This window comes from Athene noctua, chromosome 10, assembly GCF_965140245.1.
Source record: "Athene noctua chromosome 10, bAthNoc1.hap1.1, whole genome shotgun sequence".
NCBI classification, from domain to species: Eukaryota; Metazoa; Chordata; class Aves; order Strigiformes; family Strigidae; genus Athene; species Athene noctua.
The window spans coordinates 5434695-5452626 of record NC_134046.1 but is presented as its reverse complement, the minus strand read 5'-3'; positions in this window follow the sequence as shown (position 1 = coordinate 5452626).

Here is a 17932-nt window from a genome sequence, read left to right as displayed (position 1 = left end):
CAGGCGGGCTCTGGCGATAGTTTGGACAAACTTTGGGGGCTTTGCGGCTCAAATGCGGCGGGGGAGAGCGCTGCCGGTCCTCGCTCCTTCAGAGTCCGCCCGTCCCAGAGCCTTCCTCTTCTCCAGGGAGGTGGACTCAGAGTTGAAGCCAGTCGTTACTTTGCCGCAGAAGGCGCAGCGTTACGGTTTCGGCACGGGCGGTGTGCCGTGAATGCCAGCCAGGTTCTCCGTGGGTTTCCAAACCCTGTGCTGTGCTCTTACCCTCTATATTTGAGAGCAGAGTTTCTTCCAGGCCTCAAAGTTGAGCAGTTACTGAGACTGACTCTAGTCCTTTATAGTCAAGTTTTCATCAAAATGCACTTGACGTACAAATGTACAAAAAGCACAGTCCTCTCTTTTTTTTTTTTTTTTTTTTTTTTTTGGTGAATGTTTTGTCCTATGCAGAAAACATACAACAATTTAAGCCAAATGCAGCTGAAAGTTCAATTTTCTTCACCGTTGCCTGGTAGATTTAGGCACATTCGCAGGCGCAGGTGATTTCTAAAAGCTGCTCTCAAAGAGCTTGTCTTCCCTGTTCTCTTTCTAAACATTCTCTGATCCTAGTGTTTAAGATGCCTTATCACGAGCCTTTCTTACTGCCAATCAAAAGTTTGGGTTCTTCAGCTCTTCCCGTTTTCTATTTTTTCCATTCTCTGATTTTGTATTTCTGCAACAAACTCATACTAATTCACGATATATAATTAAACAGAAGCTCTTTTTCAACTTACCCCTGCTTATTGCAGCAGTTAGGATAAATAATACTTAAAATCTTTTTCTTTTTTTTTTTTTTTTTTTTCCCCATTGTGATTTAAAGATAAGACTTTCCAATAATTGATATGGAGAAATAGGAGTCTGTCCTCATTTCTAATGGTGTGAAAAGCTAATGGTTACGATCTCACTAAATTTAACGGAAAACCTAAGTGTTTTGCATATTGTACTCTTGAGCTACACCAGTTCTCTGTAATGGCGGTGATCTTTCTTTCTTCGAGCATCTAATGAATTTCAGAAAGAATAGAGACAAATTGAAGTTTGGTTTACATAAGCTATTCTATATGCCGTTTGTGGAGAGAACGCAAAGAGCATTTTAGTTAAGCTACAGATACTATCAATTGTTCAGTGTTGCAGAAACAGAGACAGGATGGAAGCCGTAATTTCTTAATGACTGCTTTATGCGACAGTAGATGAAACACTCTGTAACTTCATAGCTAATGAGCTATAAACTGTGCATTTAGTTTTTCAGTATTAATGTTCTTTTTTCATTTGAAGAGCAACCTAACCTAGATCAGTTCTGAACTTGTCAAGAATATAAGCTTTAAACTTATTTTTTTTTTTAAAAAAAAGACAACTGCTAGTAAGAGTCAGTAGGTGGTTCCTTGTATCTGTGAAGCGCCCACAATGAAGTCAGGGTCTTGGCAGAAACAGGGCTCTATAGACAGGAGTTACTTGCACAGGGAAGGACATTCTCTTGCATACTTCATGCACTGGCACCTAATTGTAGGGTGCTCTGTCGTTATATATGTGTTGTGGTGTGTTGTGTGTGGTTGTTGCTTCCCCTCTCCCCAAGTTTCCAGCTATACTGTGCATCTTACAGGGAAAAAAAAAAAAAAGTTTTTTATAAAAAGGTTTTTTTTCCTCTCCAGATACCGTGTCTTCATTAGATACTTCTATCTTCACATGAATTTACTGTTGGATCACTGGTATAAAAATCTGAAAAACTAGATACCTGCAAGTGAGACCCTGAGATCTGTATTTACTACCCAATTGTGCTAACATGACCGAGCGTACACCTTAACACCAGAGCGGTCACACCGTAACACCAGAGTAATCACACCTCAACACCAGAGTAGTCTCTCTGTTGCTTGGTCGCAGCCTGCAGCAGAAGTGCTATGCATGAGATTGTGTACTCCGTGAGTGCCTAAGTATGGTTTAAGGATTTGCTGTTAGCACTGAAATGTAGGCATTGTCACCCCAGGTTTTTCTTAACCCTTCAATTTGGTTTTACTCTGAAAATTTAGGAGGGTTTTCTGAGCGAAATTGGTGAATTGTAACACTAGGTGGCACTTTAACACAGCTAACAGACTTTTATATCTTGCAACACACAAAACCAGTCAAACACATTCTGTTCTAACATGCAGTTAATTATATCCTCAAAATGATGTCTTGGATTGATATTACTAAACAAACATGTATAAAATGTAATTACAGACAAGTGAAATAAATACTGTAGGCTTATAATTGCAAGATATGTTTTTTGCTTGTAATATGCTACACACCTGTGCGTAGTTTATGTAGCTAGTATTTTATTTTGTCATTTTTACTAACATTTAGCATGGTGTGATTTAGCTTTATGTGCTTTTATTTACTAGTACCAATTTTTGCCATATGTCAGTTTTTTAAAAAATTGAATGCTTTTATGTATTGGTTTTTTAAAACAGGAGTATTTCAAAGCAAAAACAATAAGAAATTAGGTTTTTGTACAAAACCACTTCAAAACTTTTTTTTTTTTAAATATATTTTAGTTTTTTTCTAATTGCTTTGCATTTCTTTTCTTTCTTTACTTACCTTTTGGAAGTACGCCTTTATTGCTATAGTAGTTTAATATCCACCTGGAGGTCCAAAGTCTATCTGTTCATAAACATTTCTTAAGTGATACCATTGGTAAAATATACCAGGCCTACAGGACAGTTTAAGAGCCGTGAAATCCCATCAGAGCAGCTTGTGGCCATCACCTCAGCTTCTGGCAGCTTTTCCTATCAGCTGCAGAAGTGGTTGGCAGCATTTCAATCAACTGCACAAGCCCCGTGCAAAGCTGCTTTAAATTACAACAAGCTAAAAAGGCAAAGGCGTGCAAGGAAATGTCCTCCCAGTGCAGGAGCAAGCTAATAAAGCATCAAACCTGGAAAGTGCAAAACTGGACTTCTAGTTCCTCTTTCACTTTCTGGTATTCAGGGAGTTGCTCTCAGCCTTGCCCCTGAAAGATCCCACGCCGTTCTCTGTTCAGGGTTACAAATAGGCGTCATGTGGTAGTAAGATTAGAGCTGAGATGAAATGGTTGGACAACCCAACAACACGTTCCTTTATTTGGCAGCTAAAGATGTTTATTTGGTGTGGGAGACTGGTACACCTGTGGAATTCACACTTTGCTGAAAGAAAATTGCCAGTGCATTTAGTGTATGCTTAGACAAACTAATGCGAGCAATCTGTGAGTGCTTCTTGGAATTGCCCCAGACATCAGGAGACCTGTTTCAGGTGAACCAGAACCCAAGCAACAGTCCAGGATGGGCTGAGCACCCATCAGCCGGTGCAAAAATAGTTGTCGGAACTAGAGACCGTTGGGTCAAGTTCAGAATGAGAGTTGGAAGACCTGTGGGAAAGAGGAAGAAATGAAAGCTGTGGGTGTGAGGGCACAGCAGTGGTGCAACTCCAGCTGGTTTGGGTGCCTGTGAAAGTGCAGTATGGAACTGTGGATCTGGCCAGGCCAAACTCTATCCAGTGTCAAAGAAAAAAATAATGGTTGTGGTAGAAGGACATAAAAAAGTGAAGATTATGCTTCAAGTAGAGATAAAAACCTGATAAATAGAGCAAAACTAAGAAAATCAGTGTTCAGTTGCAATTTATTGGAATTTTTTTTTTTTTTTTCTTTTGAGAAAGATCCTTTTAGGTTCTGGAACAGTCTTTCCAGGTAGACATAGATATAGCTGTGAAACATAAACTAGCCTAGACAATACTTGAGACCGTTTACTCATACACCCATTCAGTATCGTCAAGGGGATACATGCCCTAACAGGGGCTTTCCATCAGTAGTTTCTGTGGCATAGCTACTTCTTTTTGAAGATTTCAAGAAAGTAGTTTGGCCCTTGAGTAACAACATTAAGCTTTCTATTAAAAAAAATAAAAATCTACAGACCTCAACTGACTTCAGCAGAAGTACAGGTAGTAGAATGTTTTACAAGTAATTATAAAAACTGTTTACAGTAATTAGCTTGAATCTAATTGCTTCTCAGCATGTTAGGATAGTAAATTACAGCTTTATTTCAAACAACTCCTGTTGTCTGTTTTCCCTAAACTGAACACAGGAAACTCAATAAAAACAAACACTTGGAGAACCACCATTCTCAGTTCCTGTTTGAAGTATGTTGAATAGGGATGCTTAGCTTTGATCTTACAAGCAGCACTTTGCCTACCCGCACAAACTACATCTTTTTTCCCTTGCACGCTGAGAACGTATTCCTGAGAGCAACAAGAGGATGCATGTAAACAAGAGGGACAAAAATACACCTTTTGGCTCTTAAATAAGAGTCACGTCAGATGATTTATATATGAGAAGGCTGATTTTCCTAGGCTCCCTCCCTAATCAGTTCAGAGAGATAAGCTCTCCTTGAGAGTGAGGTAGGGCATGAGGCTGAGCATTTGGAGTTGCTCTGGAAGGACCAGAGGTATCTTTCTCCACAGGCTATACAATGAGCTCTGAGAAACTGGCTTCCTCAGACTGGTGTCTATAATTACGTATCTGATCAGTGATCATCTGCTTCAAAACCAACCACAGCTGATGTCTATCACACCTGAGTGGAGGTTCACTGGAGTTCCTCGAGACCAGTCTTGCCTGCCATGTGAACAGAAAGCCTGTCAGCTTTGGCCTGATTTGAGATTCCTATTTGAAACCATAGCAAGTTTACTGAGGAGCAAGTCAGTGCCTGCTCATGTTCAGGTGAATCCAATCACATGCATGCACTGCTGGTTATTTAAACAGTCTTCCAGCTGCTTTCCCACACCACTTTGGATGGGCTGGACTATTTAGCTTTGTGTCTGCTCTTGCTCAGTGATGATGACAGACACCATCTTCAGGTTTAGTCCATTTGCACTGGGTATACAAGTCAGCCTATAACATTTATCCATTCTAAGTAATGCTATTGCCATCTGGTCTTACGTTAAAATTGTCTTATTCTGTAATGATGATACATCTACAGAAGCAAAAAGTACTTTGAATTTTAATATATGCATTTATGTGACTGTCAAGATGCCTGATATTAATAGCTTGACTTTTACTGTAAGCAGAGGTAGAAGAAATAACACCACCTTCACAGTTCTGGCACAGTTTCCATATGAGCTGAATTCTCAGCCTATAGTTTCTGTCTCTGGTTTTTGCTATACAAACCTGAGCAGGAGTGTTCTATTTTTTATTTCAGTTTAGATTTTGAATGCTTTTTTTATGAGTTTCTTCAATCCCTGAGAGAAATCAGAGAGGCAACAATGCTTCTCTTATTGCATAACACCAACATTTATTGACAATAAAAATAACTGAACTTGCACAAGAAGCCAGTTTCTAATAAACCCTTTTACTAGGTTGTTATGAAGGTTGAGCTTTTCATTTTTTACAAAAAGCCCACTCTTTTTAAAGAAAGGTCAGTCAATCCTTTTAGAAAGATTTAATAAATGACTTTTTCCCCTTACCAAATTTAGTCTTTTGTTGAATTGTTTCAGTTCCCATTAAAGCTTCACAAAAAATGTACCTTCTATTATATTTCTTCTAATACGTTTCTCAGCCTTATAACTATAATAAATTTGTCAGTCTAGCTTCACTGAACACTGGACTTGAAAAATCCTTCCACAACAGATTATAAATATAACCATTTCTAAACCCTTTCAAGAAGTTTTACTCTTTCTTTCAACACCTTTTATGTACTCAGCAATTCAGTGAAAATAACCTTTCAGAGTCATTCTTTAAACTCTTTCTTGGTGATAGCACAGTCAAGTCATTTGATCAGTCAGTCAGAAAACCCGAGTTCTATTCCCATCTCTGCCAGGGTGGATTCATAGTCTGAACCAACTTGCTCAAAGCCAATGTTTCCTAATTGTTCATTCAGAGGAAATGACCAGCTTGACCCATATAGGCCCTGATTTTCAGAGTAGCTGAATGCTCAGAACTGCAATTTCAATAATTTTGAGCACTGCTGAAAAAAAAAAAGTCTAATGGCATCTTGTTAGGTAACAAGAAATGAAGACCCTCAGAAGTAGCTTTTATAGCAGATTTTAAATATATGCAAATATCTTTTTCTCCCTAATCTCTTTCCTCTGTTTTGTTTCTATGAAGTTTGGTTTGGTGTTTTGTTTTGGTTTTTGATGTTACATTTTTTTAGGAACACAAAATACTCTTTTGATAAACAGTTCTTCAGGACATGTTTTAAAGTTTGAATGAATGAGTGTAACCAGAATGTAACAAAACCTTTAGAACATTAATAACCATACTAAAAGCAGAGAAACAAGCAGCGTGATCACATAAATCTAAGAAAAGCAAACAGAATCTAAATATCTCAAGCCCTGTGTCATAAAATGTATCACTTTGCTTTATAACACTATGTAAAGAATAAATAGCAGTGCATCATATTTGCCTTGTATGGATGAATGGGAAGCAGAGAGGCAAGGGTTATAGAAGTAATGTAAGAGCAAAATTAATGAATACTTCTAAGGGACATAAATAATCTGCATAAATAATCCCAAATTACAGCACATACTCTATCCTTCAATTCAACCGCCCTTCTCAGGTTTACCCATAATCAGCAAATGGAGGGAGAAATGGACTATCTCATGCCTATTGCCTTTTGAGAGAATTGTTCAGCTGAGCTCCTTGCAAACCTGTTATGGGTCATTCTACTTATATTTGACCAGCCGTGATGGTTATAGTGTGTTTCTGGTCACCTGAGGTCAAGAAAAATGAAGAGCTATGGAAATAGCTTTTAGGATGATCAAGATAGTGGAGCAAGCTTGTTTTGTGAGAAGAGATTAAAATGTTTGGCTTATTTATCAAAACAAAAAGCAGGAAGAGTATCTGATTGTGGGTAGTGTTATCAGAGAAGAAAAGCTTTTTAAGCAAAAAGATAGAGCTAGCAGAAGGACAAATGGATGTGATGAATAAAGCTTCTCTTGAACAGAGAAGTTTGAGGAAAGTGCTTAAGCATCAGACAGTTGAACTTCTAGGACAGCCTCCTAGACAGGATAGAGAGCAAGGACATGGATTCATTTTAACACAGACCTTCATCAGTTTGTGACTGGCAGTCTGAGACATGGCTTTCTGTGTGACCTTCAGAGGGAAGCCTGACTTACAGAGCCTTTGCCATGGCAAGTCTTTTGTAGCAGCCGTGTTCTGCCGAGCAGAAATTTCAGAATCGCATCACCTGTGTCAATGTTGCAATCAGCTGCTAGTTGTCTTTGAGAGAAAACTTGGAAGTTAAAGCTCACCTGCCGCTCTCTGCTTCTGGCTATGAATAGTATTGCAGAGGGGAAGTCAGCAATAAATGCAGAGCCACTGCAGCCTGCTCGGCTTTGCCTGCCAGGCCAGCCCGCTTGCAGCTGACACCAGTGCTATGTAGGCGTGTAGAGTATTGCTACACCATTCAGGCATGGGAAGGAGAATGTTTCTAACAAAGTATCTCCGTGTTGTGAAGATCTTTCTGTCTGCGTAGGCTTCCTAACGTAAGCACTGTAAGCTTTATATTACAAAGTCCTACATGACATTATTTGTAGTTGGCTGTTTGTCTGAGCCTATTTCATAGCCTAAGGCACAGAAAGGCAGGTGGATTTAAATTTTAGCTTTCAAGTTGGTTTTCAAATGCTGTCAGCTTAAAATATTTAAATAATAGCAAGTCCTAACAACATTCTCAAATTTTCCTGCCTAACTGACTGTCTTTGGCTTTATTGAACAGGGCTCGTTGTGATTGGAGTTATGGACAGCACTATAGAGTCCAGGCTTTAAAATAACTGGGTAAAAATGTCAGTGATGCCATTGACGTGAGAAGGGTCAACGCTTGGTTTTCTGTTATTTATGTTTTGACTTAGTAACGTAGTAAAGGAGACTTTCTTTCGAAAGATGAAGCAGTAAGCTCAGTGAGAAAAAGAGAAAATAAGTACATTCCAAGGGATAGCAAAATTGCTTTCCTTAGGGAATATAATTTATTTTCTTTATTAAACCGTATCACAGAAGGATATCAGTTGATGGTTAGCTCTTCAGTTTCTGAAAACGGATGTGGCTGGCAAAAGCTGTAGAGTTACAGCAGTTTATATATTTTTTTTAAAGAACATATTTTCCTAATTATATAAGGCTTATGCACTCATGCTCTGTGTGTCTATGTAGCTGTGCGTGCATGCATGCACTCATTTTTCACCTCTCTTTTTTCGGTAATTTTTGAAGTTGACCGATTAGAGCCAAATTCAACACCAAAGTTACTAGTCCCAAAGACACTGCAGTTCTAAAAGTTTTGTGAAAATAGATGGCTACTCAAACAAAAAGAAAGGCTATAAAGAGAGCTTGCTGGATGTCAGATGGTCTGTGTAGGATTTTTTCCTACCAACTCAAATCCATAGGAAACCAGGGTCTTTGGTTCTGTTATTCACAGAGCTGTTTATCTACTTACAATTTTTCTGTATTTAAAGCAAGTGAAATGAAACCAGTTTATATTAAGCAATCAAGCGATCTGTTGCTAAAATATGGACTGCTGTATAAATCAAGCTGTTAGTGAGATGCCCTAAATTTCCTCTCTGGAAATGTCTCTCTGTAATTGGCTAATCTCTCAAAATAATTTGTGATACCTTTTTACACATTGTGCCAACTGGAATAATCAAACAGGGCTGATTAAAATTATGCTTCTCCATTTCTATTTAAAAAGCGTAGTTCGTAACTTTTATATACTTTGAATTTTCTTAGACTGTTACAGACTCTGAGAAGGAGCTGTTGTCTCTGCACTAGAAGACGCGTAGCCAAGTGAACAAATGACTATTAGTCTCTGTTCATGTATGAGTGACTGTGGGTATTACCTGTAGAAAAGATCATGGGAGTATTTTTGGAATCCATGGCCTAAATCCCACACAACATGCTGAAGGTAGTAAGGTACATCACCACAAGGTGCTGAAGACACCTCACAAAAATTTAATCTCTGGCGGTAAAGGATCATTTTTAATGTAACATGAGTAATATTTATCAAGCCCTTCTGGACACTAGAGAAGTCATTTCTGGGGCACATCTCCCACTGTAGATATAGCATAGAATTAGGAGTAACATTCATTTAAAATCAGAGACTGCATGAAGAAAAGAAATTATAGGAGTTCATTCTGAAATGGAAATGAATATTTTTTTTTTAAAAAATAGAGATAGTTAATTTGGGACAGTAAAGTTGAAATTATACAAGTCAGGAACTGTTCAGTCACTGAGTCATTTTAGAGATTCACTATGAGAGAGAACCATAGTGAATCAGTAAAGAGAAATCTTCAAAGACTTCAACTTTACTCCATTGATTTTGGCTCTTCAGCTAACTGCTCTTTTACACGTGCCTTCAGTCTTAGCCAGTGGGGTGGTAGGAGTGGAGAAGAGCACGCACACCAAAGCAGATACCCACCGCAAAACCCACTACCCATGCTGACCAGAAGCTGCCCCTCGTGATCAACTTTGTCATTCCACACCATCTCATGCTAGCGTCTCTGTGTGTGATAAAAACAACATATTGCTCTTGATCTTCAGCCTTTTTTTGTGCTCTGCATAATATCCAAATCAAGGGAAACCTTAAAGGCTAACAGCCACCAGTACAACATACAACAGAGTGTACTTGGGACCACAACTTGAGTAACCTCTGGCCAGGCACCCCTATCCTCCGTGGGAGTCTGCAGAGCTATATGACCCCAGGATGTGTGGAAGTGTCAGGAGCAGCTCTCACCATGCCCTTGAACTAGCAGCTACTGCAGAATTTGCTCCTCTCAGCTAAGAGGGCATTATCTGCTAGTGTTTAAAACGGAGCAGAAAGGAAATACCCATCTGAGGATGTTGTGCTCTCCACCTCCCACCCTGTTCTTCCAAGCTGAGGTGATTTTACTGCAGAACCTCAGTGCACCTGTCTCAGCTTGATAAGTAACCCCATGTAAGGAATTATCTTCTAATGAACCCCGTGTTTGCAAAGTCCATGCGAGTTCTGAGAAAAAAGGGGGGTTTCTTTTCCCCTGTAGTTTATTGAGAGTTTTTGTTTGTTTGGTCTCATTGCATATGCTTGCAGGACTATGAGGAAATACAACCCTTGGAAGGCTGGGAAGTTATGGTAACATGCCTTCCTCATCATCATCTTCCTGGTGTAGTCTGTGTTTAGATTTCATTCACTTGCTTATAGAAAAGCAATTGGATTAGTTTTAGAAAATGATTCAGTGTGATAAGGGGGTGAGGAGGAAGAGACAATGAAAGATCTCACAGCCACAAGACTGGGATTTATAATAAATGTGCCTTTGGAAAATAGTTTGTTTACTTTGAGTAAAATTTTTAAAAGGCAGATTACTACCTACTTTCTAGGCCAAAATACATATCTGAAAATCAGATTAATCTCAGTGAAAACACTAAGTTAGAAATAGCATCAGTCATCTTAAACTGTCAAAATGTTCTACAAAGCCCCATTTGTAGTTATGGAAAAATAAGGCACATATCATAGAAGTGCTTTGGAAAGAACCAGCCATTTGCAGTCAGGGTGCAGGGTTCAGATCTTTTTGCCATGACACCACTGATGTTCCAGACAGATCTTCCCAACATAACACAGGCAGAAAAATCTGTATTACTGAGAGCGCAGAAATATACTGTATCGTCTTTCTAAAAAGGGACAATAGCAGATAACCAGGGAAAGTGATAAAGAACAACAGACATTAATTCTTACCAGGCTCTGACAGTCTGTAGACTACGCGCATCCTGAACCAGAGATCGTATCCACATCTTTGTGTTTACTCCTCAGTTTAAAGTTCTTTGCGTAAATGTCTGAGGATAAGGTAAAGAGTACCACACATAAATAAAGAGCAAACCTGTCTCTTTATTATGCATCCACACACTGCTTCTGATGATGCACATGGGTCCACAGCTAAGGTCCCAGGATACTACTACAACAGAATAATAACTATTCATCATAAATATCGTTGTCAGAAGACTGAAATAGATATGCCTAAAATTGCTCAGGAAAATATGCAGTAATGCTGAAAGCCAAGAGATTTAGTGATAAGGTGACAGTAAAATCTTGGCTCCACTGAAGTCAAAATGAACTTTGCCAGTGGCTTCACTAAAGCCCAGATTTTTGCCTTGAGAATCTGCCCAGACCAGCTGCTCTTCCTGGATGTCCTGAGAACATCTCCTGCCTGAAGGGGCTCCAAGGAAAGGTATGCTGTCATGAATTCAGAAAAATGGATTTTAACAAGCATGTATGCACCATGAATGGCTATGCTACTCTTTTTGTGAGCAACCTACTCTTTCCAGCTTTGCTATTAATTTTCACAAAGTCAAATACTGCAGCTGAGCACTCATGGTTGTCAGTGTTTGTATTCCACCTTGTGAGAGAGAACTGGCAAAAAACATTCAAGTACAGAGAATTTTTGTAAAAAAATGTTGGCTTGCTATTCAGATAGCACTGGAAAGTGACTGTTGTGAAAAATGAGAGACTTGAGCATAAACCACTTTTTTTCCAAGCTTTCTATCTTCTGCCCATACAAATCAGGAAAAGACCCACTCCCAGCCCTTCTTTGGCAGTTTCTCCAGCCATTTTCCAGCAAGTGCTTCTGCTAGTAGGTTTAGTACTTTATGTTGTGGCCGTTTTAGTGAAATAAATCTATTAAGAGCATGGCTGACACGGACAGGGAACACGGTTTAGTGTACTGGTGAAGCTGTATCTTCAGGCACTAGACAGAACTCCTGTGAAAGGAGGATTCAAGGTACCAGCTCAGAGATGGAGATGAGAGCAGAGATGCCCATAGCTGTGTCCTCACTGCTGCCCTCAGACCCACAGACCTGCGTGGAGCTCTGGTGACTCTGAAAACCGTTAGCAAATTCCTGGTCTTGTTCCCAAATCTGTCTATACTGATACAACAGCAAGAGCTAAGCTTCGGCCGCAGACATCAGTTGCCATGTGGGCAAATGCAGTACAGGGATTATTGATAACCATGTCCTAGGAAGAAGTGGAGCCCTCCAGAATATCAACAGTGTATGACAAAATGAGGAACGCGTAATGAAGCTCTGAGTAGCTGCACAGAGAAACTTCATAGTGGCTTGAGTACTGCCTGTTTGTGCTGTAATCTGTTGCACTCCATACTACAACCTTATAATGAGGTTAGTTTATAAATTATTAATAGATAATATGAGCACCTAACAGGTAAGAATAACACGGGTTTCAAGCTCATCAGCAGATAATGCTCTACTGCAGTAATAATCAACCTGCTGAACTCTGTAATCACCGATAACAATTGAGACCTATTTGTGAAAATATCTATTAAAAAAGGAACTTTAATACAAAACATGGCAGTAATGGGCATATAATATGAGATCACTTTTAAAATACTATTTTGTCTTTCAGTGCTTGCTTAAGCTTGACAAGATCCTTCTGTAAATAAGAAAATAAATATAAATAAATAAGAAACATGTCAGCTAGAACTCACGTGTGAGGAGAGAGAGGAGTTTAATTCTACTGTTGCATTGTTAGGAAGCTCAGGTTTTGAGCTGGGCAGAGGCAATAATGGTTTCATGAAGAAACGGTTTGTCAGAGCAGTGCATAGAACAGCTGTGCAAGTGAGTTGGATTATGTGAAACGACATCTTCTGGAAGTTGTCTCTCCACCATAACTATTCCATAGCAAGCAAATCGTATCCCTAACTGGAGGTGAAGAGCTGGGTATCTCAGTGGGGTGACTGCCTCTGTGCCAACATGGTCACTAAGTACCTCATACCCACCTTGGATCTCAGGTTCAGGTGGATGTCTGAGAAAGACTTTGGGGTTTGTGTGCTTAACACAAAAATTGTAATTGCAGGAAGGCTAAAATTCCACTCTCCTAAAGCTCATTACTGTCTAAATCGCCTCGAGTCTGGGACTCAAAGTAGTGCTTTTATGCTACACTTTAAGCTGTAATTGTTGTAATGACATGGCGTGAAACCAATCGTCATCCTGTTTTACACAAGTTGGAAATGAATTTTTAGAATCTAGCAAGAACTTAAGAGTAAAAATATCTGGAATTCTTTGATTTGGAGGTCTGCTGCCATTCAGTTCAGGAAGACTGCGATGTCCCCAGGGCTGTGGAGGTGCCACCCTAGCGAGGCTATGGATTTAGTGCCACAATTTTCCAAACCCGGTGTGGAGGAGCTGACTCTAGAGCTTTACAGTTATATATATATATTCTCATCTTTTCTGAGATGCTCTGCACTGGGTGCTGGACAGACACTTAGCTGTGTGGATGCAGCCTTCCTTCAGCAGGATAACTGTAAGTCTTCATGTTGCTTTGCAAAAGTACCTCGTATCCTTGACTGGAAACTGAAGTCAACAAAGGAATGGATAGGAAGGATTTTAGTGAATCAATTGTCTTATCTTGTGAGATCATGGCAATAGATAAAATTAAATAGAAAAAACCCTCGAACCCACAAAAACCCAGAAAAAATTCCTTCCCCCAAGCAATAGCATTTTCAGTCATTATACTGGGAATAACATGCAACAATAGGATTATGATGACTGCAAATGTACCATTTTGAAATAAAATTAGTTTAAAAGGCAGGAACAATATCATCATCAGGTAGCTTTCTTGCTAGGTGGGAAATAGCTTTAATAACTTTATTGTTGGAACTAGTCTAAAAAATATAAAGGCTCTCCTCCCACCCAATACAACAGTGATTGTGTTAAAAGCACGACCTCCGGGTCTAGAGGGCACTTTTGGTGTTCCCAGCCTATGAAAAACAAGGGCTATGGCATGCAGCTGAAAATCAGCAATGCAGAGTGTTGAAATCTCATTCAGAGATGGGTGTATTTCAGAGTACAGAACCAAACAGGAATATTCATTATATGGAAAGTTAATGCATCATGCTGCCTAGGAAGGATGCTGAGAGGTGGCACAGGAAAATCAATAAAGATTGAAGTCTCTATAACTGCAGGCAGAATGTGGAATAAGAGCTTCAAAGGCAAAGAATCCAATTGCCAAAGTTAATATTACCTTTTTGGGACACGCTTTTTTGGACTTGCTAAGAAAGAAATAACATAATGGGACTTTGCTCTCTATTTTGGAAAGGGGCCACTGTATAGTCTGAGGAAGAAAAGAAGGTGAGAGATGATTCAGGCAGATAATTTGAGTGGGGTGGGCTGTGTGCTCAGGAAGACATCAGCCCTGCTCAGGGCTGTTCATTGCTGAGGCTGTGCTTAAGTGCCTGTTAATAAATATTTGGTCAAAGCAGCCGAAGTGGCGGTTTTTATGCCACTTGTGAGAGAACGGTATTTTCTGATATGGTGGAAAGTCTGTGGGGATACAGCTGCCCCAAAACAATTTTTTGAACAAACTGGAAACCCCCAGGAGGGCATTAGACTGGGTCAGTATTTTGTGCCATTTGTCTACGACACTGTGATCATTTGCAAAAATTAGCTTTATCATATCGTGGAACATGGTCTTCCTCCCAACTATGTGCAGTGGCAGGAGCACAAAACCAGGGATCATCTGAAAGAAATAAGGGCATAAAAAGTGAGGGCAGGGTGGGACTACTAATATTCCTTACTTGTGAACTTTGGTGTAATTTGAACAACTTTATGCCATTTATATTAGATCATGATGTTCTTTTTGCTTGTCGTTTTGGAGCTTATTCTTTTTCCTTTTGTTATACCTTTTATGTGACAAACTCATGCTTAATGTATTTTTTTTGGCAGTTACATACTTAATCTTCCCTATTCCTGTGGACACCAGCAAAACAATGTGTTTCAGAAACTATTAAAGCTGATGAATCAGAGGCCAGTCACTGATCTTTGCTGGGGACTGGAAGGTGCTGAGCCCTACCTGATCAGGTGCCCATGACTCAAGCTGGGGAATTAGGCGGAGAGTTTTGGCAAATACAGACAACTGTGTTGTGACAGGGCTCTGCTCATCTATTCACATTAGCTTCAATCTGTTATTCTTTCTAGCACCCATAAAATGTTCTCCCAGTTCACTGGTTAAATGTTATGAAGATGACATGAGAGCTGGCTATGGCACTGTGCTATTGTGGAGCTGTTATGATGCAAGAAAGATACAGGACATTTTTTAACACATGGAAACTGTAAACACAAATAATGAGATAAACAAATGCTGTAAAACTCATTATACTGATATCCTGCATGAAACCAATTAGGTTAGTGGTGCGCCTCATTCTTTCCAGATACATTACACAGTAGACTACTATGAGATTATGTAAACCTATCAGATGAATAAAACCCTGCCTATTGCAAGTGTACTCATGATGACAAAGAACAAAGATTGAGAAGAATTTAAGTTTTTTGTTACATAGTGGCATTACCAATGAATGCAGTGATCTTAGCTTCATAATATAAGAGCCTACTGCTACAGATCTCAGGAGCTACATCATTGCTAGGAGGTCAATAGGATTTCTGAACTGCATACAGGATTTATAGCCTGATAGTAGACAAGGCACCTGCATCCTTTTTATTTCAGTAAAAGAAAATAGGAAAAAAACGAAAGAGCAAAGTATTACTTATGGCAAATTTCACAGGCTGCAATCAATTTGCAGGTCACTAGGAGACTTTCAGGCAAAGGCATAACATATGTCTAACAGGCTCAAAGTAAGAGGCTATCTAGAAAATTGGATTTAAGTAATAAGGAAGCTTATTTAAAGCACTAAAATTCAGAAGGCAGAGCCTTTCATAACCTAAGCTACTGAACTTTTAAGAGTTTTTATGATATTTCTCCCCTTCACTAATGGTGTATTTCAGCTTGAAGACTAGTATTAGGCAAAACTAAGAACATTCTTTGCTAGTTGCAAAGTGTGATAACCTTTCTATACCTAGCTAAATATAGTGTTAAATAGCTTAACCCTTTTATTCTCTGTCACCATTATTTTACACACCTTGCTATATTACAGCTACAATAGCAAACAATTTGTTTTGGTCACAGTCACACCCACAGCATTTGAATACACTGGACATTTCACGACCTGATTTTCTCTAGAACTATCAATTCACAGTGTCATGAATGAAATTGTATTTCATTTAAATGATATTTTAAATTAAAACTACAGCTTAGAATCAGAATATTCATATGATGGTTGGACTCAAGAGTTCATCCAACAGTTCTGACACTGAGCCAATGCCATTAATGATTTGAGCCTGTTAGGAAAAAAATCCTGGAGGGCAAAGCTGTGTGGTGCTGATGGTCCCATCAGCCTGCATGTAATGAAGGCTTCAATTTATTGTTTTTCTATAGTTTTTTATTCTTCGTGATCGTCTGCTGATGAAACCTGATAAGCACCTTGTTACAGAAAATTGCTCATTTATCTAGTACAAGCAGGACCCCCCCATTCCATCCCTCTTGTGCACCAATGTAGGAACCTTTTTGCAGAGAGAAACCAGCCAGGCTTTCTTTATGAGATCATAATTTTCCTCCCATGCGTTGGCTGAGAGAATGCTAAAGATCTTATTCTATCCTGCAATCAAGGTTGTCAGCTCTCCCCTTGCTTTACCTTCTCATCAAGGGACTGAAGAGGATTTCAGCCTTCCCCTTTCACAGAAAGAGGGGGCATGCAGCATCTTGGAGCTCTGGTGCTGAGCTACAGAACTTGCCGTGCCACGTGCCAAGTGGATATTATCTGAAACTGAGTTCTCCCTCCTTCATGGCAATTGTCATTATCACCAGTATTTGCTGCCTCACTAAAAGTGTGTGTGAAGGAAGCACCTCAACCAATGGATGAGAACACGCTGAACACCGTTAAGTGCCTGTGGGGTGTGCTGATTTCTTACTCTAGCAGACCATCAAGCCTTCACCTATGTCCCGCATACAGCCTACTGATTACCCAGCGTGAAGTTAGTGTAAAACAGTAGAAAATGGGCTGGTCAGATGTTACTGCTATTTCCACCTAAGTAGCTGCTGGAGCAGCACGTGGAGCTGGGGCAGGCGGTTGGCGATGGTGTAAGGGAGGGACCGGGGCCTGTGTGATGCATGGCTGAGAAGCCACAGTTTCTCTATTAGGATGTGAAAATATTTTTCAAGAGTCTGTAAGAAAGAGTCTGATTTCTTACAGTGTCTGTGTTTTATTTGGAGGTTCCCTCTGTTGCCTCAGTGTCTCGTTCCCCCAGGTGTGGTTTGTGAGGGCTAGTGTGACACACCAGCTGACGTGACCACACATTACCTTCTGTGCACATATGGTACTTGTGACCAGAGCAGGAGTACATTTTATGGGGCAGTACCCAAAGTGGCCATCAGCTCTCTCAAACCCATCCTAGGCCAGATTCATGTGTGGGAAAAACTTTAGTGCTCTGCTTACTCCTGGCTGCAGCCATCATGCCCTGATGGACCCAGAGGAAGCCGAGACCCATAGACCCTAAATGGTGCAGAAAAGCGTCTACATTACATAGGAGCCTGTGCAATCAGAGCCTGCTGGCCCTCATCTTTCAGATGGGGCATCAATTTAGATCATAAAAAAACCAGCAAAACAGCTGGTGGAGGGTTGTGCCACATTCCCTTCTATCAAGCCTTGGGCTTCCAGCCAATAACGCTATCCTTCCAAGACAAAACACACATACCTTATGGCTTTCTTCTGATGTTGACTCAGAAACTCACTCTTTCAGCAGCTCTTTAGATAAAGGAACAAAGTATTTATGATTAGATATTGTGCAAGAATAGCCTGTGATATGGGCCATATGACCAACATGGTTTGAGTTTGGGAGTGACAGCAATTATGAGCCATACAGAAAGCATGGCTCACGGACACAAAGACAGTGAAATATGAAATATTGGAAACTGCTCCCGTAAGAGACATGGAACTGAAATACAGAATCTTTTCAAAATTCAAAAAACATAACATAAAACACCAGCAAAGCAGGCATCAAATCCTAAACAAGGATTTCAAGACATAAGGAAGATAACAACTTTAGAAAAGAAAA